This window comes from Balaenoptera borealis (assembly GCF_965194805.1).
Source record: "Balaenoptera borealis genome assembly, chromosome: 16".
NCBI classification, from domain to species: Eukaryota; Metazoa; Chordata; class Mammalia; order Artiodactyla; family Balaenopteridae; genus Balaenoptera; species Balaenoptera borealis.
This window is the reverse complement of record NC_138872.1, coordinates 30,193,251-30,218,894: the sequence shown is the minus strand read 5'-3', so window position 1 is coordinate 30,218,894 and position 25,644 is coordinate 30,193,251. Positions and strand designations below refer to the sequence as shown.

General features: G+C 37.5%; 1 protein-coding gene across 2 annotated transcripts in view; it reads right to left on the bottom strand.

The window, feature by feature from the left end:
• Positions 1 to 25,644, bottom strand: part of PTPRA (protein tyrosine phosphatase receptor type A) — a 184,872-nt gene that overhangs the window by 142,806 nt on the left and 16,422 nt on the right. For both annotated transcript variants that reach the window (XM_082359031.1, XM_082359032.1), the window contains exon 2: positions 13,443 to 13,540. The gene's annotated coding sequence lies outside the window, so the exon portion shown is untranslated. The remainder of the gene's footprint in view (positions 1 to 13,442; positions 13,541 to 25,644) is intronic.

The window sequence follows — 25,644 nt, the reverse complement described above, 5'->3', positions numbered from 1 at the left end:
CGCAAGACGGCACGTTTCTTTGATGACCAGGCGAAAACTGTTACACCTTTGCTGGGAAGTTCTGATTCATCGTCATATTCACCAGACATTGCACCTTCAGATTTCCATTTATTTCGGTCTTTACAAAATTCTGTTAATGGAAAATTGTCAATTCCCTGGAAGACTGTAAAAGGCACCTGGAACAGTTCTTTGCTCAAAAAGATAAAAAGTTTTGGGAAGATGGAATTATGACATTGCCTGAAAAATGGCAGAAGGTAGTGGAACAAAACAGTGAATGCGTTGTTCAATGAAGTTCTTGGTGAAAATGAAAAATGTATCTTTTATTTTTACTTAAAAACCAAAGGCAATTTTTGGCCAACCCAATATTATATACATATAATGTATGTATATATGATTAATGAACTGTATCCAGAATATATAAAGGACTCTTTAACAACTCATGTGTAAGATAATTTTAACAAATGATAATCCAAAAAAAAAGGGCCAAAGATTTAAGATGACACTTCACAGAAGCAAATATGGCCAATAAACACATAAACAGATGCTCAACATCATTAGTTATTAGGAAAATGCAAATTAAAACCACAATGAGACACAACCACAAACTCGTTACAACGACTAAAATTTAAAAGCTGACAATACCAAGTGTTGGTGAGGATGTGGAGGAACTAAAACTCTTGCACATTGCTGATGAGAATATAAAGTGTAAAACTATGAAAAACAGTTTGGCAGGTTCTTGTAAGGCCAAACATACATTTAAACCATAAAACTCAGCAATTCCATAAAAACATATATCTACAAAAAGACATGTACACATATGATCCTAGCAGCTTTATTCATAAGGGAATCAAATTAGAAATAACCTAAACGCTTATTAACGTATGGAAGATAGACTATAGTATATTCATACAATGGAAAACTGCTCAGAAAAAAGAAAAAAGGAATTAACTACTAATATACCTAACAGCATGGATAAATGTCAAAAACAACATGCTGAGTGAAAGAATCCAGACGGAAGAGTACTACTATATGATTCTAGTTACACAACACTCTAGAAAAGACAGTCTAATCTACAGTGACAGAAAGCAGATCCACAGTTGCCTGGGGTGCAGGAAGTAAGGGGAGAGAAGAATGACTGAGAAGGGCACAGGGAACTTTCTGGGGTTAAGGAAATGTTATATATCTTGACTGTGGTGATGGTCACTCAGGTATATAAATTTGGCAAAACTCATTCAACTGTATATGGAAAATGGGCACATTTTATTGTAAGAAGATTGATTATACCTCAATAAAGTTGATTTTAAGAAGATAATATCATTTAGTATTTGATATCCTGAAGACATACCTGCAATACAATCTTGCAGAACAGTCATTCATAATAAACCCTACGTACAATGCAAAAGATAGGATAAAACACAAGCTAATAGCTAATTAATTACTACTTAAAAGTCTATGTATCAATGTCATACATCATATTAATAAAAGGGAAAAATACATGATCATCTCAACTAATGCAGAAAATAATCACTTAACAAAAACCAAACACCCTTGCAAGACAAAAACGCTCAACAAACTAGGAATAGAAGGGAACTACCCTAATATGACAAAGGGAATTATGAAAAACTCACAGCTATATTGAATGGGGGAAAACTGAAAGCTTTCCCCCTAATAGCAGGAATAAAACATGAACGCCCACTTTTGCTGCTTCCATTCAACAAGGTACTGGGAGTTTTTGCCAGAGCAATTAGGCAAGAAAAAGAGAAAAAAACAGGCATTCAAAATAGAAAGTAAGAAGTAAAACTATCTCTCTTCATATATAGAAAATCCAAAAAAAACCACACAGAAACTGTTACAGCTAAAAATTACAGCTAAGCTGCAAGATACAAGATCAACACAAAAAATCAGTTGTAGGGGGCTTCCCTGGTGGTGCAGTGGTTAAGAATCCACCTGCCAATGCAGGGGACACAGGTTTGAGCCCTCGTCCAGGAAGATCTCACATGCCGCGGAGCAACTAAGCCCATGCGCCACAACTACTGAACCTGCGCTCTAGAGCCCGTGAGCCACAACTACTGAGCCCACATGCCACAAATACTGAAGCCCGCGTGCCTAGAGCCCGTGCTCTGCAACAAGAGAAGCCACCACAACGAGAAGCCCGCACACCGCAACAAAGAGTAGCTCCAGCTCGCCCCAACTAGAGAAAGCCCACACGCAGCAACGAAGACCCAACAGCCAAAATAAATAAATTAATTTTTTAAAAAAATCAGTTGTAGGGACTTCCCTGGTGGCGCAGTGGTTAAGAATCTGCCTGCCAATGCAGGGGACATGGGTTTGAGCCCTGGTCCAGGAAGATACCACATGCTGCAGAGCAGCTAAGCCCATGCGCCACAACTACTGAAGCCCACGCATATAGAGCCTGTGCTCCACAGCAAGATAAGCCACCACAATGAGAAGCCCGTGCACCTCAATGAAGAGTAGCCCCTACTCGTTGCAACTAGATAAAGCCTGCGTGCAGCGACAAACACCCAACACAGCCAAAAATAAATTAATCAAAAAATAAAATAAAATACATCTTTAAAAAAATCAGTTGTATTTCTATACACTAGCAATGATCAATCCAAAAATAAAGTTAAGAAAAATCCCATTTAAAATAGCATCAGAAAATAAAATACTTGGGAGTAAATTTAACCAAGGAGGTACAAGACTTGTAAACTGAAAAGTACAAAACACTGCTGAAATAAATTAAACATGACCTAAATAAATGGAAAGACATCCTGTGTTCAGGGATTACAGGACTTGATATTGTTAAGATAGCAACACTCCCCAAATCAACCTACAGAGCCAATGTAATCCCTTTCAAAATCCCAACAGTACTTTTTTTTTTTTTTTTAACAAATAAAAAAGCTGATCCTAAAATTAACATGGAATTGCAAGGGACCCCAAACAGCCAAAACAGTCTTAAAAAATAAAAAAGATGGAGGACTCATACTTCCCAATTTCAAAACTTAATACAAAGCTACAGTAATCAAAACAGTGTGGTAATAGCATAAGGCGATAAAGATCAAAGGGATAGTATTGAAAATCCAGAGATAAACACATACATCTTTATTTAATCAACTGATTTTTTGATATGAGTGCTAAGATTATTCAATGTGGGGGGGTGGGGAATAGGCTCTTCGATAAATGGTCCTGGGAAAACTGGATATCCACATGCAAAAGAATGAAGCTGAACCCTTACCTCACACTGCTTACAAAAATTAAAACAAATCAGAGACTTAAATATAAGAAAAGAACAATAAAATTCATAGAAGAAAACAAAGGGGTAGGTCTTCATGATACTGGATTTGGAAATGGAGTCCTAAAAATCTTATCTAAATGTGACACCAAAAGCACAAACAACAAGGACTTCCCTGGTGGTCCAGTGGGGATGACACTGTGCTCCCAATGCAGGGGGCCCGAGTTCAATCCCTGGTTGGGGAACTAGATCCTTCATGCATGCTTCAACTAAGAGTTCGCATGCTGAAACTAAGAAGTCTGCATGCCACAACTAAAGATCCCTCATGCCACAACTAAGACCCCGTGCACCCAAAATTAAACAAACAAAAAAACACCCTAAGGGCTTCCCTGGAGGCGCAGTGGTTAAGAATCTGCCTGCCAATGCAGGGGACATGGGTTTGAGCCCTGGTCCGGGAAGATCCCACATGCCGCGGAGCGACTAAGCCCGCGCACTACAGCTGCTGAGCCTGTGCTCTAGAGCCCGTGAGCCACAACTACTGAGCCCGCATGCCACAACTACTGAACCTACGTGCCACAACTACTGAAGCCTGCGTGCCTAGAGCCTGGGCTCTGCAACAAGAGGCCACCGCAGTGAGAGGCCCGCACACCACAACAAAGAGTAGCCTCCACTTACCGCAATTAGAGAAAGCCCGTATGCAGCAACAAAGACCCAACGCAGCCAAAAATAAAAATTAATTAACTAATTAAAAAACCAAAACAAACAAACAAAAACACCCTAAGCATTAAGGGCACAATTTAGATTTAAAAAACAACAGCAACAAAAAGCACAAGTAACAAAAATATAAAGTGTACTTCATCAAAATTTTAAATTTTGCACACCATAGAACACTATCAAGAAAGTGAAAAGAGGGGCTTCCCTGGTGGCGCAGTGGTTAAGAATCCGCCTGCCAATGCAGGGGACAGGGGTTCAGGCCCTCGTCCAGGAAGATCCCACGTGCCGCGGAGCAACTAAGCCCATGCGCCACAGCTACTGAGCCTGCGCTCTAGAGCCCGCAAGCCACAACTACTGAAGCCCACGTGCGTAGAGCCCGTGCTCCGCAACAAGAGAAGCCCAGGCTCGCTGCAATTAGAGAAAGCCCGTGCTCAGCAACAAAGATCCAACGCAGCCAAAAATAAATAAAACTTCAAAAAAATTTTTAAAAATAGAGTGAAAAGACAGAATGAGAGAAAATATTTGTAAATCACGTATCTCATAAGGGTCTAGTAACCAGAATATACAAAGAACTCTCACAACCTGGCAACAGAAAGACCCCCCCCCAATTAAAAAATGGGCAAAGGACTCGCCTAGACATTTCTCCAAAAAGAAGATATACAAATGGCCAACAAGCACATGGAAAAATGTTCATCATTAGTTGTTATGGAAATGCAAGTAAAAACCACAATGAGATCCACTTCATTGAGACACCTTGTACATTGCTGGTGGTAATGTAAGATGATGTGGCCACTGTGGAAAACACATTGGTGGTTCCTCAAAATGTTAAACAGAGAATAACTATATGACCCAGCAATTCCACAACTAGGTATATATCCAAAAAAATTGAAAACAGGTATTCGAACAAAATTTTGTACATGAACGTTCACAGCAGCATCATTCACAATAGCCCAAAGGTGAAAACAACCTAAATGTCCATTGCTAGATGGATGGATAAACAAAATGTGGTATACAAATACAACAAAATATGATTCAGCCTTAAAAATAAAGTACTGTGAGGAAAAATAAGGTAAGGATGAAACCAGCATAGTGAGAAAGAGCTGAAAGCATCATAAACAAATGGATATGCAGCCTTAAAGATACCATCAAAGTATTTATCCTCTAAACTTTTCAGCTAGTTAGCCAAAACAGTGCCTTTATTACTAAATGAGTTAGTTGAATTTTATGTTATTTTCTCTGACTGATATTCTAAATATTCTAAGTAATATAGATAGATGATAGATAAATATAAAAAAGTAAATAGATATATATTGGGTTGGCCAAAAAGTTCATTCGGATTTTTCCATACCATCTTACGGGAAACCCAAATAAACTTTTTGGTCAACCCAATACATAGATGATAGAGCACAAACTTCATGACACAGGATAAAGAAATAAGATGTATTTGCCCTTAGAATAAAATGGGATAACTTACTGGAATGCATATTTACCTGTGTGATGTATGAAAAAATCTACCTGATTTACTGGTTACTAGAATACTTTAGTTTTCTAAATGCTGAAAGCAACCAAACTCTTATATATGACCATCTTGATTTCATCAAAACAGATCATGTAGGTGACAGTTGGTGATCAATCTTCCAGTGCAATATTCGAAAGAATACAACTACCATATGTTAGTTGATCCAGTTGAGTTGCATATAAATGATTACCTTCATTCTGAATTTGTTTTTATAAGGCAAAAAAAAAAAACTTTTTTTTTATAACCTCTAAAGGGCAGCAAAAGGAAATGTTTAGTTTTTAGAGGATAAACTAACAGTAGTCGCAATACAGTGTGAAGCTAGCAAACTATCACTTGAATTAGAGCATTTTATGTCTAAAGAACAAAATTAAATACCTAAAATTTGCCAACCAAAATTTGAATAAGATTTTTTTTCTCCCAATATAATAATGGCATTATTTATGGTAAAGTAATTTATGCAGATTCAGAAGAATAGGGTTGAATTCTTGCTCTGCCATTTCTTGCTCTGCCATTTAACCATTGGTAATCTGAAGCAAGCTATTAAACCTCTGTAAATTCCATATAAATTCTAAATAAGTGATAGACATTATTGTTTCAAAAAAAAAGGAATAAAGTACTGGTACATGCTCCAACATGGATGGACCTCAAAAATGTTACACTACATGAAAGAAGCCAGAAAACAGGTCACATACTGTATAATTTCATTTATATGAAATGGAATACGTAAATCCATAAAGACAGAAAGCAGATTAGTGGTTGGTTGCCGGGGATAGGGAGGAATGGGGATTGAGTACCTAATGAATACAAGGTTTCCTTCTGGGCTGATAAAAATGTTTTGGAACGAGACAGAGGTCTTGGTTGCACAGCATTGTGAATATACTGAATGCCAATGAATTGTACACTTTAAAATGGTTAATTTTATGTTATGTGGATTTTGCCTCAATTTTAGCAAAGTCCATGTAATTTAAAGTATGACTAAGAATTTAGCTATGCAAGCAAAACCAATTAAGGTGGTACAGTCTGCACAAGTGAGGTTTTTATACCAACTGAATTTGAGATAACCTCTTTTTCTGCCTGTGATACCTCTTCACATGTATGCCATGAACAGTGAAATCTTTACTTTGAGATTCTCAAATGCACGTGTAGAGAGGAAGGATGGGACCAATCACAAACTGCGAGAAAAGCTAAGACTGATTTTTTAACAAGGTTTTTCACAAGTGATACTAAGACTAAAGATAATAAATGATGCTACTTCTATATGGAGAATAAAAATCAACTGTTTTGGGACTTCCCTGGTGGCGCAGTGGTTAAGAATGTGCCTGCCAATGCAGGGGACACAGGTTCGAGCCCTGGTCCGGGAAGATCCCACATGCCGCGGAGCAACTAAGCCCATGCGCCACAACTACTTAGCCTATGCTCTAGAGCCCGCAAGCCACAACTGCTGAGCCTGCATGCCACAACTACTGAAGCCGGCGCACCTAGAGCCCGTGCTCCACAACAAGAGAAGCCACTGCAATGAGAAGCCCACGCACTGCAATGAAGAGCAGCCCCCACTCGCCACAACTACAGAAAGCCTGCGCGCAGTAACGAAGACCCAATGCGGACAAAAAAATAATTAATTAATTTTTTTAAAAATCAACTGTTTTCTTAAAAAAAAACAAAGTAAAACTACAGCCAATGCTTGCTATTCGTGGTAGTTATGTTCTGTAAAGTTGCCATAAACACTGAATTAGCAAATACTGAACTACTGTTCCTAAGGAGAAATACAGGATTATGTTATCATGGTCACAACATTTTGTCAACCAAAATGCCATTTGTGTTAATATAAGTTCATTCGTCAATGTCTTTATAAAACAAACCAATCTCAGAATTGAAAACCTACCTTTCCACATAACCCTTTCCCTGAATGACACTTAGCAGGTATTTAGAAATTATTTTCCGAAGGTTCCTGATCTGTAGAACTTGCACTGCCTGCAAGTTTACCATTTTTCACACAGTATCACCTTTAGAAACGTAAACCAGCCAGCACTAGCCAAGAAGGGTTGAATATTTTCTTTGTCCTGGATAATGTAACTGTAAACTTCTTTGGCCTTCAGCCTTATAACAGTGCTGTCCACTATACCTTTTTCATGTTTATCACCTCACAAATCCACATATTTACCCAGTTTCCCCTCTTTTCCATAGATTCACATGCACTATACATGTTACCTTAGTACTTTCATGTATAGATCAGCAAATTTCCCTTTCCTTTTTCTGGATGTTGATTCATTAACACTGAATTTACAGCCAACAGCACTGTAAGATATGACTGAATGAGGTTTACCTAAAACATGTATTTTCCCCATAAGGCCCATCACAGCCTTCTCGAAACTTAGGAATACTAGACAGCACACTTGGAGGTCAATTCCAGTAAAAGCACAAAAATGTGAAAAAACATAGCACTAAATAGACTGTAAAAAAGGACACTTGTTGACAGTATGAAAGCTGAAACAAGAAGGCAGAGCATCACCTTGTTTGACTTTAACTGGGAATATACGTGTTGAATGATTCAAATTTTTCACCCCTCTGCACATGTCCCCAAACAACCGTGAAAGCACAAGTACTGATTCTGGGGTCACAAATAAATTTTAGCAAGTAGATAAATCTACAAATAATTTTGATCCACTCACTGCACTTCCTTCCTTCTTGAATAATTAAGTCTAAAACTCATTAGGTGGTGCTGAGCAAGGCTGGCATCCACCTGGTCTCAGAAGGAAAGACTAGGTACATTAAAGGGAGGATCTGAGCAGGGACTTCCCTAGTAGCACAGTGTTTAAGAATCTGCCTGCCAATGCAGGGGATATGGGTTTCAGCCCTGGTCCGGGAAGATTCCACATGCCGTGGAGCAACTAAGCCCATGTGAGCCTACTCAGCAACTACTGAGCCTGCGCTCTAGAGCCCGCGAGCCACAACTACTAAGCCCACGTGCTGCAACTATTGAAGCCCGTGCACCGCAACTACTGAAGCCCGTGAGCCGCAACTACTGAAGCCCGTGCGCCTAGAGCCCATGCTCCACAACAAGAGAAGCCACTGCAATGAGAAGCCTGCGCACTGCATCAGAGTAGCCCCCGCTCACCGGAAACAGAGAAAGCCTGTGCGCAGCAACGAAGACCCAACGCAGCCAAAAATAAAAATATATATATAAAATAAATATATAAATTTATCTTAAAAAGGGGTCTGAGCAATTAAATAAATATATTAAGAATAATAGGAGCAAGATTCTCTGTCAGAGAAGGGTGTTTCAAGTACAAAAAAGGGAGAAAATAAAATGAACTCTGAGGTGTTAGCCTAGAATTGGAGGTTCCAGTGTGAACTCACAGCATTTTATATATACGTATATATACAGAGAGAAAATATAGATATGGATGCATATGTAAGAGTATATTTTGTGTATGTATATGTATATTCCCTAGCTCTGTCCAGAGAGGCTTACAAGCAGCAATGTCTCAGTAGAACAATCATACCTAGCGTCCAGACCTGCTTTTTTTTTTTGGCTGTGCTGTGCAGCTTTTGGGATCTTAGTTCCCTGACCAGGGATCAAACTCATGCTCCCTGCAATGGAAGCTCTGAGTCCTAACCACTGGACCACCAGGGAATTCCCAGACCTGCTTTTTTTTTTTTTTTCTTAATTATTTATTTATTTACTTTTGGCTACGTTGGGTCTTCGTTGCTGTGGGCGGGCTTTGCCTAGTTGCGGTGAGTGGGGGCTACTCTTCGTCACGGGCTTAGTTGCTCCGTGGCATGTGGCATCTTCCCGGACCAGGGCTCGAACCTGTGTCCCCTGCACTGGCAGGCGGATTCTCAACCACTGCGCCACCAGGGAAGCCCAGACCTGTTTTTTTCTTTTTCTTTTTTTTTTAAATTAATTAATTAATTTATTTTTGGCTGCGTTGGGTCTTCATTGCTGCACGCGGGCTTTCTCTAGTTGCGGTCAGTGGGGGTTACTCTCCGTTGCGGTGCACGGGCTTCTCATTGCAGCGGCTTTCCTTGTTGCGGAGCACAGGCTCTAGGCGGGCGGGCTTCAGTAGTTGTGGCTCGTGGGCTCTAGAGCTCAGGCTCAGTAATTGTGGCGCATGGGCTTAGCTGCTCCGCAGCATGTGGGATCTTCCCAGACCAGGGATCGAACCCGTGTCCCCTGCACTGGCAGGCAGATTCTTAACCACTGCACCACCAGGGAAGTCCCACAGACCTGCTTTTTAAATATGCTCTTCAATAAAAGGAACCAGGGCTTGTTGAAATGACTGATTCTAGGGCTGAGGGAGGAAAAGTATAATACAAGAGATTGGAACATCTTGTTGTGCTAGAAGGTAAAAAGGGAAGTGATTAAAGAATGATAGGACATGTCAAAAGGATATAGGAGCCAACTTGAAGGGTTTCCACTGGCCAAATGTGGGACAAATTCAGGCTCAGAGTAACAAATTATATTAATAGATAATAACTCGCTGAATAAAATAGGAATCCATAAGTCCATATCAATTTAATAAATGAATGGAAGAAAAGAAAGCTTTTTGTTACAATGGAATGTCCACTGATGAATGTGGAAGGAATAATAAAATTAGAAAACTGTCATTTGGCAACCATCATAGTAATAATCCTGCCAAAAATTATCAATAGATGCTAAAACCAGTGGGTGAAAGTTTGACAAGAAATGAGATAATTTACATGGTCTCAAAGTACCTCTTCCTCACAAAACACTTATTAACTACAAAGGGAAAAGTGAATAAATTTACAGTAGAGAAAACTGGTAGACACCACCTTAGTATCAAGTCATCAAGGCTAACATTACGAGAAACAGGACACAATGGAAATTGTGAATAAGATTAGAATAAAAATACACCACCCTTTATGTGGTATTCCTGACAAAATGCATATTCTGAATCAAACCATGAAAAAACATCAGGCCCAAATTGAGGAATATTCCTCAAAATAACTAGCCTATACTCTTCAAAAGTATCAAGATGATCAAGTCAAAGACAGACATGACAACTAAATGCGATATGTGATTCTGAACTGGATTCTCCTGCTATACAGTATTTTTATCAGGACAAATGATATCTATGGATCTCTGTTATCAGTGAAATCTAAGGATTAGCTGGTACTACTGTATCAATATTAAGGTCCTGATTATATGGGTATATTGAGGTTATATAGGAGAATATCCCTGTTTGTAGGAAATACACACTAAAGTATTCAGGACTGATGGGGCATCAAGTGAGCATCTTACTCACAAATGGTTAAGGAAAGGAAAAGGCTCTTTGTACTACTATTGCAACTTATCTGTAAATTTAAAATTATTTCAAAATAAAGGACAAAATGCAAGTACAACAATAAAGGACACACCAATGTCTCAGTATTATAAAAATCTAATTCTTCCTTAGCAAAATTTCTGGACAGAAAAGTATCCTTATACCCCAACTTACTTTTTACTAGCTTTTCTAATAATGTATCTCATTTTTGAAGCACTCCCCAACAGAAATTTCTGTGATGTTGGAAATGTTCTACATAGCGCTACCCAATACACCAGCACACGTGGCTGATGACTATCATACTGGGCAGTGCAGTTCGAGAGAACAGCAGTAAAAGCCATAAAAGATTTAAAAGCTTTTTCATAAAAAAATTAGTTTAATACTAATTAGATTTTAAGATAAGTTAAGTTACTTTACTTTTTCTATATTTGCTGATAGACTAATATACCCTGTATATTTTTCAGTACTCCTATCTTCTAATTTCTTATTCAAGTCTGAATGGCTATTAGAAGCAACCACCTATCTTTAGTTTGAGAGCAGTTTTTGTTTTTTTCTAAACTGACGTTCTTTTTGGTATACCACTCCTATTGATTCATACCCATGTCTTCTCTACCTTTTTGAAGTATGTCTTCCTAAAAATCTAGGGACATGTACATGCCTATCCAATATTCCCACTTCTGTCTCTTACAAAGTTAGATCACAAAGTCACTTTCTCTCAAACTTCTTATAATTTATACTTTACTTTTACTTTCTCTCATACTCATCTTCCCCCAATCATAGCTGCTACACTGTATGTAATTGGTGTTACAAGTTTATTTCCTGCCATGCTTAGGATAAGGTTCCTCCTGATCAGATCAGCTTATTTCAGGACAAGCATATTATTCCTTTTCCACATGAAATATACTTAATTATCACTTAGTCAATCAGTGTTTTAAACCAAGATCTAAAAGTCAAAGTCTCCTATAATGCAATCATCTACATAGAAAATAGGAAAAGAATAACACAACATGCTTCATACACATCAAATTCTACAACTCCTGATTTGAAAAGAAATACAAAGTAGAATTCTCATCCCTTGTGATTCACCTTGCTAACCTAATGCCTTGAGCAAATGCAGTAGCAGTCACACACCTACCAGGTTCGGTTATTGCTCATGACTGACTTAATTCAGAACTAGAAAAAGAAAAAAAAGCAAAAAACTGGTTTGTATACAACAGGCCCACAAAGTGTTAATACCTATGCCAAACATCTTTAGAAATATTTAACAAATCTAGGAAAATACAGAATCCTATCAAAATTAGAACTATTTTAAACACGAGTTGGTTTAGAAAATTCTCTCCACCCTCTTGCTTCTATTAATAACTATTTAAAACAACAAAACTGGAATTAAAAAGCAATTCAAAACTCAACATCAAAGTTATTTATAAAATGCTTAATGGAACCAGCAAAGTTCTAGTTTCATTTGAAAAATCAAACTCTAGACTTCAAGGTCAACAAGGTATCAAATGCAAGCAGTGCTCATCATGCTTTCCCAGTAAAACACCCAAGATGATACAAAAGACTGGGGTGGGGGCATTTTCTGGGGGCTCAACTCCACATGCTCTGGCTTCTGAACCGAAGCAACATGTATAGTACAGCAGAGGCAGGAAGGGGACAGGACTCACCCTCTTCTACCTCTGTTCAGGAATAGAGAAAACTTAGGTACCAGAAAAATAAGCAGCAATTCAAAAATTACAAGAAAACTTTTTTTGGTTTCTAAACACTGATAAATGTAGTATTTGCTTGCTGTAAAAGTCTCAAGCAATACGCAAGTTTATGAAGTGAAAAGTGAAAGCCTCCCATGTTTTCATTTGCCTTTCCGGGTTCAGTATTGGATCAATAGTTCATACAGTTACTGACATTTGTATTTATTTGATGAATTGTCTTTGCCCATTTTTCTAACAGGATATTGGTCTGTTTCTTATCTGTAGGTACTCTCTCATATTAGGATGATATTAACCTTTTCCTGACATATGGTTGCAAATATTTTTTCCCCCAATTTGCAGTTTATATTTTAGTTTTGTTTATATTAGCTTTTTAAGCAGTCAAATTTTATGCAATCTTTTCCTTCTTGATTTGGGCCTTGTGTAATGCTTTACCCTAAATAGAGGTGAGCAAATCATCTGATTTTAGTAAGACCTGCAAGCTAAGAAACAATTTTACATTTTTTAATGGTTGGAAAAAATAAAAAGAATAATATTTCATGATACGAAAATTATATGAAATTCAAACTCCAGTGTCCACAAATAATATCAAACACAGTGGTACTCATTCATTGATGTATTGGCTATGTATGGCTGGCTTCAACATTACAACGGCAGAATCGAGTGGCTCCCTGTATATGTTGTACTCACAGAGCTTTGCACTGCTGCTCAGTGTACCACACATCGCAGTGATGAAGTTGCAAGTCAACAGCTTTTGAGTGCCACACATGCATACTGGCATACTGTGATAGTTTTTTGGGTTTTTTTTTTTAACCAGTGCATAGCCATCAAGTCAAAACAAGAAAAGAGAAAAGTGGACTTTGTCATGCTTTTAAGGCACAGTGGAGAGTGTGGATTATTTTGTTATCAAGTCAGATGGGAAAGCATTGTGTTTATTATGCAATGACACTACAGCTGTGCTAGAAAAATTCAATATACATCAACATTACCAGACTAAGTAGTCATCTCAATATTCCCAATTCACAGGAAAGCAATGGTCAGAAAAAGTTGAAAATTTGAAGTGGAATATCTCATCACAGCAGAATTTCTGGAAGGAAGAAAGGGAGGGAGAGAAGGAAAAAAAATGAGGCTGCAACCAAAGTAAGTTTACAAGAAGCTCATTTGTTAGCCAAGCAAGGAAAGTAATTTGCCAATTCTGAGTTGATAAAATCATGCTGGGAGTTCCCTGGCGGTTCACTGGTTAGGACTCTGTACTTCCACTCCTGGGGGCCTGGGTTCGATCCCTGGTCAGGGAACTAAGATCCCGCAAGCCATGTGGGGTGGCCAAAAATAAAAATTAAAATTAAATAAAATAATGCTTGACTGCAGGAGCTCAAGAACTGTATTCAGAGAAAATAAACTTAAGACTATTATTAGCCTTTCAGCAAAACCAGCTGCTCCAAAAGTTGAGGACAATGGGAATAAAATTAATAATCTATTTTTTAAAAAAGGCAAATGATTTCAAGTTGATTCCCCTGTCCCTTGATGAGTTAGATGTTACTAATACTGCTCAGTTGCTGTTGTTTACTCAAGGAGTCAATGCCAAGTTTAAAGTATTTGAAGAATTAGCTTCTATGAATAGTCTGTGTGGCCAGAAGCTGAGAAAATACTAATTTAGAACAACTTGAAGTAGAATCTGCTAAGATGAGTTATAATTGATGATGTTTATAAAAATATATATGGAGTAGAAAAAGGCTTAGTTGGAACTTACGAAGCTTGTGAAGATATAAGGTGGTTGTTTATTATTTTTCATCAGCAGGTACTGTGGAAAATATTTGAATTTATCATGGTACTGAACCAATAGTGTCAATGGTAAACTTCATTCACTGTCATGGGCTAAACCACTGTCAGCAGCAGAAGCAGAATAACCTGTCTTGCCTGCCCACGCAGCAGTTTGATGGCTTAGCAGCTGTAAAGTTTTACTGTGATATATATTTTTTAAAGCTCAGGGCTGAGATTGAAGTTTCAGAACAATAAGACCGTTTTCAGTCACTATTATGACTATGATCACAAATGAAACTTAGCTTTTGCTGCAGATTTTATACTATTTAATAAATTCAACCTAACATTATAGGGCAGAACTGGACTTACATGTGAAACTTAAACTGCAGTTAATTCATTTACACAATAGCTAGTAATGTCAAGCTGCTGTCAAATTTAAAACAAAAAGTGAGATCTCAATTCTCAAATTTGCAGTGGATATATATTTTTAGCTCAAACTATAATTCTGGAAGCATTTTTAGGACGTCAATGCAAGTGCAAAGAAAATTTCCATCTTTCAAAATCTATTTAACAGTGCAATTATGGCACTTACACCTAACCTTCAACTGGAAGTAATTAATCTACAATGTAATGATATGCTAAAAGGCAAATACTAAGAGAAAAATCTAATGTAATTCTATAAATGTTTCCCAATTGATTAATATGTTCAATTAAAATCATATGCTGTGGGCTGACACCAATATTTGGCTGTACATCTGTGTGAAGATATTTCCAAAGATGAAATATGTAAAATCTCATTACAGATCAGCATTAACAGATGAACATTTGCAATCAATTTTGATGACAGGAAACAGTAACTCTGAACCCCAATTAAGCAAAATGTATCACCTAAAAAAGAAGTCCATTTTTCTCATTAGTGTACCTGTATTACAAAAAGTTGTACTCAGTAATAAAAATAATTATTATTACTATTATCATATTTGAATTTCATCAATAATAAATTTGTGGAAATGTGTTTTCTTTCTTGTTATAAAGTACCTACAAAAGAGCCTCAATTTTGATTTTTGGACTGCGAAGTCTAAAATATATACTCTTTGGTCCTTTACAGAAATTGTCTAATTACCTTGCTTTGGAGAAAGGGTTTTCTTTAGCCTAAGCACATAAAAGCATCACCTCTTACTTCCTCCAGGGAATGGTAAAAACTTTTACCCAACACAAATAGGACCCGGGCCTGGTTGGTTACATGAAAAAATACAGTAAATCAGATAATCAAAAAATATATGTATGTATGTAACTTAAATATTTGATTTTTATTTAAAAAATACATGTACATTCATCTGCCAATATTTTGGTAGAATACCAAGGCATCTTCTTTAAGTACAGATATGCTAATTAATGTTTCTTGCATAGATCATCATATCCATAATACATACTGATGATTTCAAATTTCAATTTCTTTAGCGTGGAACAAAAACTTAGACAACTGTGAGACAAATGGGCACAGAACCTTTAATAAGATTTTTATGGTTTCTTTCCCTTAATCTTTTAAAGTGTTCATGCCCAAAACTAGTAAGAAAGTAACCTGGAAGGGAGGGACTTATATTTATCCAATCCTTTCAGGATCTTCAACTTAACTTTCTTTCTTAAAAACAACTATTTTTACATATTTCCTTGGTTTAATTAATATTTAATTAGGTTACAAAATTACAATAAGTATAATTGGCATAAAAGCAGGTTTAGAACATACTGACCCCTGAAAGTATAAATTCAACTAGTGATTGCAGAAGGCAAGGTATACTAGAGAGTAGTCTGTTAGCCATCAGTGTTCAGATCATTTTAAGAATCATTCAGCACATTCTAAAGAATGCAAAGTGTGGTTTGCAATTCCCTGGCGGTCCAGTGGTTAGGACTCTACACTTCCACTACAGGCAGCACGGGTTCAATCCCTGGGGTTGGGGAATTAAGATCCTGCATGCCGCGTGGCACAGCCAAAAAAAAAAAAAAGTGTGGTTAATTCAGTAATCTGGTTAAGCATACTCTGTAATCTCATGATTATTTGAGCATAGTCTAAATTAGTAATCTTTATGTATTTTCCCCCAAAACAGCCTACTGTGGCAGGACCATTTATTGAATACTCCATCCTTTTCTCCCTGATTTTTTTTTTTAAATAAATTTATTTATTTATTTATTTTTGGCTGTGTTGGGTCCTTGTTGCTGCACGCAGGCTTTCTCTAGTTGCAGTGAGCGGGGTCTACTCTTCATTGCAGCGCACGGGCCTCTCATTGCAGTGGCTTCTCTTGTTGCGGAGCACAGGCTCTAGGCACGCGGGCTTCAGTAGTTGTGGCGCGAGGGCTCAGTAGTTGTGGCTCGCAGGCTCTAGAGCGCAGGCTCAGTAGTTGTGGCGCACGGGCTTACTTGCTCCACCACATGTGGGATCCTCCCAGACCAGGGCTTGAACCGTGTCCCCTGCATTGGCAGGTGGATTCTCAACCACTGTGCTACCAGGGAAGTCCTCTCCCTGATTTTTATGTGTTATTTTTATCACATTCTAAATTCCCCACATATCCAGGTTTGTTTCTGAACTTACTATTCTGCTCTAAATACTTGTTTTGTCTATTCTAACACAAATGCCAAACTGTCTTAGACACCTTTAACTTCCTGGTATACAGTACCATCTGGAGGGTCAAGTGTCACATACCCTCCCCACTTCTACTGCCCTCCAATTACTGTTCTTCTTCAAAGTTTTTCAAAATTTTTCATCTACCGCATTTACTCTTCCAAATGAACTGTATATGTCATTTGTCAAGATCTCGAAAAGGCTCACCTCACTGGGTTTACAAACAATTTGCATTAAATCTGTAGAATAACTTGGGGAGCACTGACATCTATATAATATCTTTATAATATTTAGGTCTCTCACATTGAGGAACAGAGCATAAATATTGAATTTATTTGTATCTTTTAAAAAATCCTTCAGTGAAGCTTTAGTTTTTTCATATTAGTTTTGCATATTTCTTATTAAGTTAATTTGTGCTCTCTCCTATCACCGTATCATTTTTTTTAATTTAAAATTCTGCTAGTGTAGCATTTAACACAATTTATAAAGAATTAAGTTTTGTAACAATAGGTCATTCTCACTTCTTCACCCTTCTCCATTCATACCCCTCCAAAACAGGATGCGCCTCATTCACCTTTGAAATCTAAGTACCTACCTAGTATGTAGCAATCGATCAAACAATTACTGTTTCCCAAACTGACAAATATCTTGCTAAGTTGTGTAAACCCAATACTAAATCTTTAAAAGGGAGAAGAAAACAGATGGTTTATTCATTTGGGATAGGGAGGAGATTCTAAATCCTCCACCACCCTTGCTAATCTAAAAAATAGTACACGTCAAAAAAGATATCTTGGGACTTCCCTGGTGGCACAGTGGTTAAGAATCCGCCTGCCAATGCAGGGGCCACAGGTTTGAGCCCTGGTCCAGGAAGATCCCACATGCCGCGGAGCAACCAAGTCCATGCACCACAGCTACTTAGCCCGCACGCTAGAGCCCACACGCCACAACTACTGAAGCCCGCACACCTAGAGCCCGTGCTCCGCAACGAGAAGACACCGCAGTGAGAAGCTCGCGCACTGCAACAAAGAGTAGCCCCCGCTCGCCGCAACTAGAGAAAGCCCTTGCGCGGCAACGAAGACCCAATGCAGCCAAAAATAAAATAAATTTTTTTAAAAAAAGATATCTTCCTTCCTTTAAAAGTCTTTCATAAATGAACTCAGTACAAACTTTCTCTGAATTTAGTTATTTTTCAGCCTTTACAACCTCACCAATAATTCTATTCCTTATGTATAAATGGAATGACCAACATTTGCTGAATGCTCCTGGTAAGTTAGGTGTGTTACATAATTTAGCTCATTTACTCCTCACCACAACCCTATGAAGTGGATGTTATTATGCCCCATTTTGCAGAGAGGAAACTGAGGCACAGAGAGGTTAAGTAACTTGCCCAAGGTTACATATCTAAGATGGAATTTGAACCAAGGCTTCAGAATCCACAAAAAAATATTTTAAAGAGCACATTATTTCATATTTTTATTTCATCAGTGGATAGCCTTTAGTGGGCCAGTTGAAAACCTTCATTGTGCTAAATAAAGGTCAGCGTATCTACAATTCTTAACATTTTAAATTCATAAAGTTAAAAACAAAAAATAAAATCTTCAAATTATACTTAGGAATGTTTTAAAATATTCTTAAAAAGGACTAAACGTTAATAATTCTGTATTTTAAATTCCTGTTTAAATTAGGCATAAAATCTTTAGTTAAATCACTGCAGTTTTGTTTAGCAAGCTCTTCATACTTAACCGAATCACATCTATTTAACAGCATTCCCAACAACCCCTCTGGGATGACCTGGAATCATCTGGCCCCAACCTTCCCAAAATGAATTATTAAAGAATCTCATGCCTTTAAAAGAAAGGATCAGACCAGTGGTGGCAGCTGCCAAGAATGAGTTTACTGCCTGGTTTCCATGACTACATCAATCTGAGACCCGTGTAAGAGAGAAGACGTATCCTTGGAAACCAACTCTTTGCTTCTCTCAATTAAGAAAAGGAGTGGGGAAAAAAAGAGAAAAGGCTTCAGAATAATTTAACTTGTGTTTAATGTGTTCATTGCACATGATAATCAATGGCAAAAGTCCTGTCCCAATCAAACGTGTGAGAAAGTTATATGGTGTCTAGTGGAAAACCCCAAATTGGTTTTACAGAGACTATCTTATGACCCATAAACAATTATTTTCATTTCAGACTTTAAAAGAAAATCACAACAGAAGCTCTACCAGTAGAACTTCATAAATAACATCTAATTGGGACCAGTATTTGGTAACCCCTCAACTGTACAACTGCATGCCACCATCTGAACTGTCCACACACATCCCATATACTCTAGAGGTGTCCTTTGTTTTAGGTGCTACCAATTGTGAAATTTCAAAATGGAAGGTTTTTCCAAATTCAGGAGCAGATTGAATATACTTATGAAAATAACTGTACTTCATAAGATAAGTTACAGGTCCATTCATTTCAACTTCACTTCCTACGAAGTGCAAATGAGCTTTAATGAAATATATTAAGTACAGCCTCCCAGGTTTTCTTAAACCAGGACCCTGCTTCCCTGGAGCTATAAATATACTTCCTGTCATCAATAGCAATGGCTGGAGCAACCCCTCTGTTCAAAAGAACTAAAAATACATTTTTGTACATATCCTCTCTTCCGCTACCCACCCACCATTCCAAGAGGAACTGACAGAGGGAAATGCAGAGCTGTGTAAAGTTAAGCTGAGAGCAATGCAGAGACTGTAATTTTCCTTTAAAAAATAAAAAAAGGCTACCTTCAATTGAATACTGTCTAGGGGAGGTACTAATCAGCTATTACAGGGTCAGAGTAAATTTTAAATTTTTTGGAGAAGCTATTCCTGATTACAAGTTATATTTAGTTATATTAACTGTTATTTGGGGACCAGTGTCATTCAGTTAAACCATGTTAGAAATTTATGCATATTGGAACTATGCAAAGTGAGAATTTTCTGTATATAAAAGTGACTCATGGAACTAGATGGGGGTGCTCAGCCAGCACTTTCAGTGGGGCTGGGGTCAATGAGATAGCCCACAATGGGGCTGGAGTAAAAAAGATGGAAAGCTAGATTCTAAATGTCAGAGAAAGGAGGTACAAATTCAGAAAGGGGAAACACTAGAAAAAATCCTGTGGTACTGAAACAGAACTAAACATATCAGTGTGAAATCATGGCCTTCAATATTTATAGGCATATATTGATGTTTGTGTATGTTTTGTGTATACATGTGTATGTATATGTATAAATTATTACAAACCCTCCAACCACAAACCCCAGCATCTGTGTTTCACTTCCTGCCCAATAGGGAAAATTTCCACCTAACAACTTCCCACCACCACGATGATAAAGGCCATCATCCATATTTTCCCCTCATTCCTTCTGCCTCCTGATTGACCCTAGTGCTTCTCCCATGTGGCCCTGCATAGCATGGTGCCTCCTGCGTCTGAGGAACTATGAGTAATAAACTTCCTTCAATGGCATTGACCTCTTCATGCCATCACTCAGTCGTACTTATAAATTAAATCCCAGATACATTTTAAAACAATATCCTACCTCTGGCCTCTAATAGAGCCTAAGAGCAATGATACCCCAGAAGAAAAGAACATATCTGGTATTCAGATCTTGTTTTCTAAATATAGCCCCTAATAAAAGGTCTGAACCAGAGTTCCTTGATGAAATGGTTGATTCCACAACTGGTGCAGTGAAAGTACAAGATGAGCATGGAAAATCTCACTGTGCAAAAAAGTTAAGAAAAGTAAGTGATCAAAGAATGATGGGGACATGAAAAAAGGGCACAGGAGCCAGCCTGAAAGGGTTCCTATGGCCAAATCTGGGACAATTCGAGCATCAAAATAAATGATAAATGAATAACACAGGAATCCAGGAGTTCATGCTAATATGTTTAAATGACTTTAAAAAAGAAAAAAGGAACCACTTGATGGTCCAGTGGTTAAGACTGCACTTTGGGACTTCCCAGGTGGTGCAGTGGCTAAGAATCTGCCTGCCAGTGCAGAGGACACGGGTTCAATCCCTGGTCCGGGAAGATCCTACATGCCACAGAGCAACTAAGCCCGTGCGCCACAACTACTGAGGCTGAGCTCTAGAGCCTGCGAGCCGCAACTACTGAACCTGCGTGGCACAACTACTGAAGCCCGTGCGCCTAGAGCCTGTGCTCCGCAATGAGAAGCCACCGCACCTCAATGAAGAGTAGCCTCAGCTCGCTGCAACTACAGAAAGCCCGTGCGCAGCAGTGAAGACCCAACGCAGTCAAAAATAAATAAACAAGTTTATTACAAAAAAAAAAAAAAAAAAAAACAGACTCCGCACTTCCACTGCAGGGGGCACGGGTTCGATCCCTGGTCAGGGAACTAACATCCTGCATGCCACGCGGCATGGCAAATATATAAATAAATAAATACATAAATAAATACAAAGAAAAAAAGGGGGAGAGAAAACTTTTTCTTACAGTGAAATGCCAAATGATGAACACAGAAGGAATGATGAAATTTTAAAAATTTTACCATCTGGTAACCACTATAGTAATAACTGACTCAGGCACAAATCATCAATAGATGTTAAAACTAGTAGGTAAAAAGTTGATGAGAAATGAACTATTAATATAGCCTCAAAGTATCATCTCACAAAATGTATAATGTTTACTTACTAGGAAGTGCAAAACACTTCTGAACTAACTTTAACTGAAGAGACACGAAAACTAAATGCAATGTATGGTCCTGGATGGTCTCTGAATTAGAAATATAAGAGGGAAAGGAAGAGGTTTTTCTGCTTTTGTTTTTGGAGGGGGGAGTTGGGTTTTTGTTATCTTTTGGGTTTTTTGTTTGTTTGTTTTTACTGTAAAGAACATAACTGGAAAATCAGCGAAATCTGTGTGGTGTCTGTGAATTAGCAGTATTATATCAATATTTATTTCCTGATATTAATGAGTGTGCTGTGGTTAAACAGAAGAGTATCCTTGTTTTGAGGATATACATACTGATTAAGAGGTTACAGAGCCTTCTGTCTGCAATTTACTTCTCAAATGATTCAGAAAAACTGTATAGCTACATGGATATAGTGACAAAGATAAAGCAATTATGGTAAAATGTTAACAATTTAACATTAACAATGTGTAATCTCAGTGAAGAATATACTTGGCCAAACAGCAAATAAATACTAATTTCCAAAGGACTAAAATCATATAGGCCATATTCTTTAACTACAATGCAATTAAATCTATAAGCCAATATTAAAAAACCTCACAGTTGAAAATTAAAAGACACACTTATAAATAACCCACGGATCAAAGAATAAAACCACAATGGAAATTAGAAAATAGTCTGAACTGTTACTGAAGAAATTCCAACCAAAATATTAGTAATCTGATGCCATCAATGTATAAGATAAAAAGATAATATGGTACACACCATGACCAAATTGTGTTTCATTTAAAAGCTACCTTTCTAATTAATGAGAGGTAGTTGCCAGGGGCTAGAGGGAGGTAGAAACAGGAATGTCCTGTTTAAGAGTTCCAGTTGGGGATGGTGAAAAAGTCCTGGAGATGGATGGTGGTGATGATATCACAACAATCAATATGAATGTACACTGAACTGTACGTTTAAAAATAGTAAAAATGGTAAATTTTGTTATGTATATTTTACAATAAAAATTATATAAAATGAGCTCAAAAGAATAAAACAGCATTTTCTCATGGAAAGTTGATTAATGTAATTTATTATACTGACAGATTAAAGAAATAGCATATGAATATCAATAGATGCAGAAAAAGCATGGGATATAATTCAACATCCACTCATTAAAAACTCTTTGCAACAAGGAATGGAGGGGAACTTCCTTAATCTGATAAATGGTGTCTACAGCCCTAAGATAACAGGGTAGGATTCAACAGACTCCTGCCAGATCAGATAACACTGCAGAGAATATAAAACCTTACACCCTTCTTTTAAAATTCTACTATAATTATTTGAAATGTAGAAGACAGAAAAAGTAGTTATCTCTTCTGTGCTGATAAATATTGTTTTGATGTCAAGAACAATTACCTTAACAGAAAAGTGATTCTTCTAAGCTACTAACAGAAAAAATGGCTTCATATCAACAATTTTAAAATCAAAATGAGGGACTTCCCTGGTGGTCCAGTGGCTAAGACTCCACGTTCCCAATGCAGGGAGCCCGGATTCGATCCCTGGTCAGGGAACTAGATCCCACATGACGCAACTAAGATCCGGCACAGCCAAATAAATAAATATATATTTTTTTTAAATAATAAAAAATAAAATCAAAATCACTTTGAGCAGGAAGTTAATATCCAACAGTTTTTTAAAATAGTACAATTCTGTTTTCTAGAGTAACCTTTTCCAAAAGAGTTGTCCTTATTAGAGGACTCAGCAGAAAACTATGCTCTTTGAAATTAGGCAGATTAGTGATATCTTTCTATAGCTAAAATAAATAACCAGGTACTTCAACTTTGACATTTTTTTCAGACTAAACTCATTCAAGTCATGCTCTCTTCAACTGAGCAGGTTGGAGCCTGGTCTGTCCATTCATTCGTGCGTTAGAGCAGGTGAACTCTTTCTTGATAACCATCTCAGTCCTGCCTGCAGTTGCTCCATGTAAACAGAGATGGAGTCACCACCTATTCAAGGCACCACCGCTGTCTTCAGCCTTCTTTATTTTCAAAGTAAGTTGGATGTGTCATTAATCAGCAACTGTACTCATGATTTCAAAGTTTTTTCCTAATTCAACAAAATTCAATTATGAGAAATGATCAGTAGAAAACTGCCTCTTATTTGGGCATCTGTGGACTCTGCTTAGAATAAGCAAAGCTGTAATCACTACTGCAGGATTTCTCAAATTTGAGAGATACAAATTACCTTTTAAAGGAAACAAAAATTTTAACACACCTTCAATGCTAATTAAAAAATTTTTATTAATGAATATAAACATAACACTGTGCTATTATACAGCTATAAAACCAAAATAAACTTACATAAAAATATAAAACCAATAAGATTCAAATTAACAATATTAATAGATAACAATAGATTTAATGCTGAAATTAAATCACCACTCACAACACGGCTATTGCATCACCTACTACAACAGTTTTGTTTTTTTTTTTAAGCTTGGCATGCCTAAACACATATGTCATATAATACTAATTCTCCCATCACTTTCCCATTCAAACAACCGCAAACAAGTTGCCCAGCGTGCCCAGCACTACTTGGCCTTCCACTGACTAGTCCCACAAACTACTTACTTACAAATAAAGACGCAGATAACCAATGATCCTAAACACACACACAAACATGGGCACTGAAATTGTGTGGCAATACTCAGTTACAAGGTGGGCAGTCATTCATATGCTTATAGTTCAGGTTACTGAAATTTTAAAAACTATTAGAGTCTACTCAGAGAAACTTCTCTTCAAAATATATCCAAGGACCCCCATTTGAGATACTGCATTACAGTATGACTGTAGAGGTTCTATTGAAAACATTCACCATATCACACAATATCCCATTTAAGAGGAAAATGCCTCAAACCACAGTGCCAGGAAAGGCTGTTTCTCACTACTGATGATGGTTTATATCTTGTAAGTCAAGTGAATCTCTTGGAACCTTCAGCTAATATAACTTGAGAGCTCAATATACAGTCTTCTTTAAATAACTGCATAGGATCTAATGGACTGCACTACCATCCCCGTGCCTCTCTCTTACCATAAGACCCTTACTTTCCCTTTACTGACTTCTTTATGTGTATGTTATATATTAAAATTTATTTGTCCTTATTGGGTAGATAATCAAGCACACACTATAAAAATCAAAGATTACAAAAGAAAATACGCTGAATAGAAGGTATCCTTCCCACCAGGCATCCAGTTCCCCACTCCCCAGTGATCATTATTACTAACCAGCTTCTTTGGTGTTTTTCTGGAGAACTCCTAAATGCACTCTCTCTAGAAACACACACACGATGGTATTATATGTGTATCAGTAAATTACTTCAAATTCTCCTTAGAATGAGCTAGGCCATGAGTATTTCCTTCACTGGTCCTAATATTTTAGAAATTACAGTGTTTGTTTGTTTAGTTGTTTTTGTTTTGTTTTGTTTTTATTTATTTTGGCTGTGCTGGGTCTTAGTTGCGGCATGCAGGATCTTCATTGTGGCATGCAAACTCTTAGTTGCAGCATGCATGTGGGATCTAGTTCCCTGACCAGGGGTCGAACCCAGGCCGCCTGCATTGGGAACACAGAGTCTTACCCACTGGACCACCAGGGACGTCCCGAAATTACAGTGTATTAGAATTAAATAATTTTAGGGATAGAAGGATGTTAAACCATCAAGTCCCTTATCACTTTACAGAGGAAGAAACTGTGATCGGGAAAGACTTGCCTAAAGTCACAAGGCTAATTAGTACTACCAGAAATAGAACTCAGGTCTGCTTACTCCAAACCCTTTCTTTATCCAAGGTGTACTCAAATTTCTTTATATTTTCCACAGTCATCAGGTGATTAATTTGTCTTAACCGTATGAAATTAGAAGCAAGAAGTTCCCCTTGTAACAGATCTTTTCTCAGGGGATGAACAACAGACTATTTGCAATCAAGTCTGTTTAGTCACCATCGGTACACAGATCTGTCTGCACCAAACACAGCAACATATTGGGTTGGCCAAAAACTTCATTCGATTTTTTTCCCTCAGATGGCTCTGATAGGGCTTAGTTGTCTTTAACTTCAATCGAAACAATTTTGTCAGATTGTATTGTGACAGCTGTCATATCAGCGTGC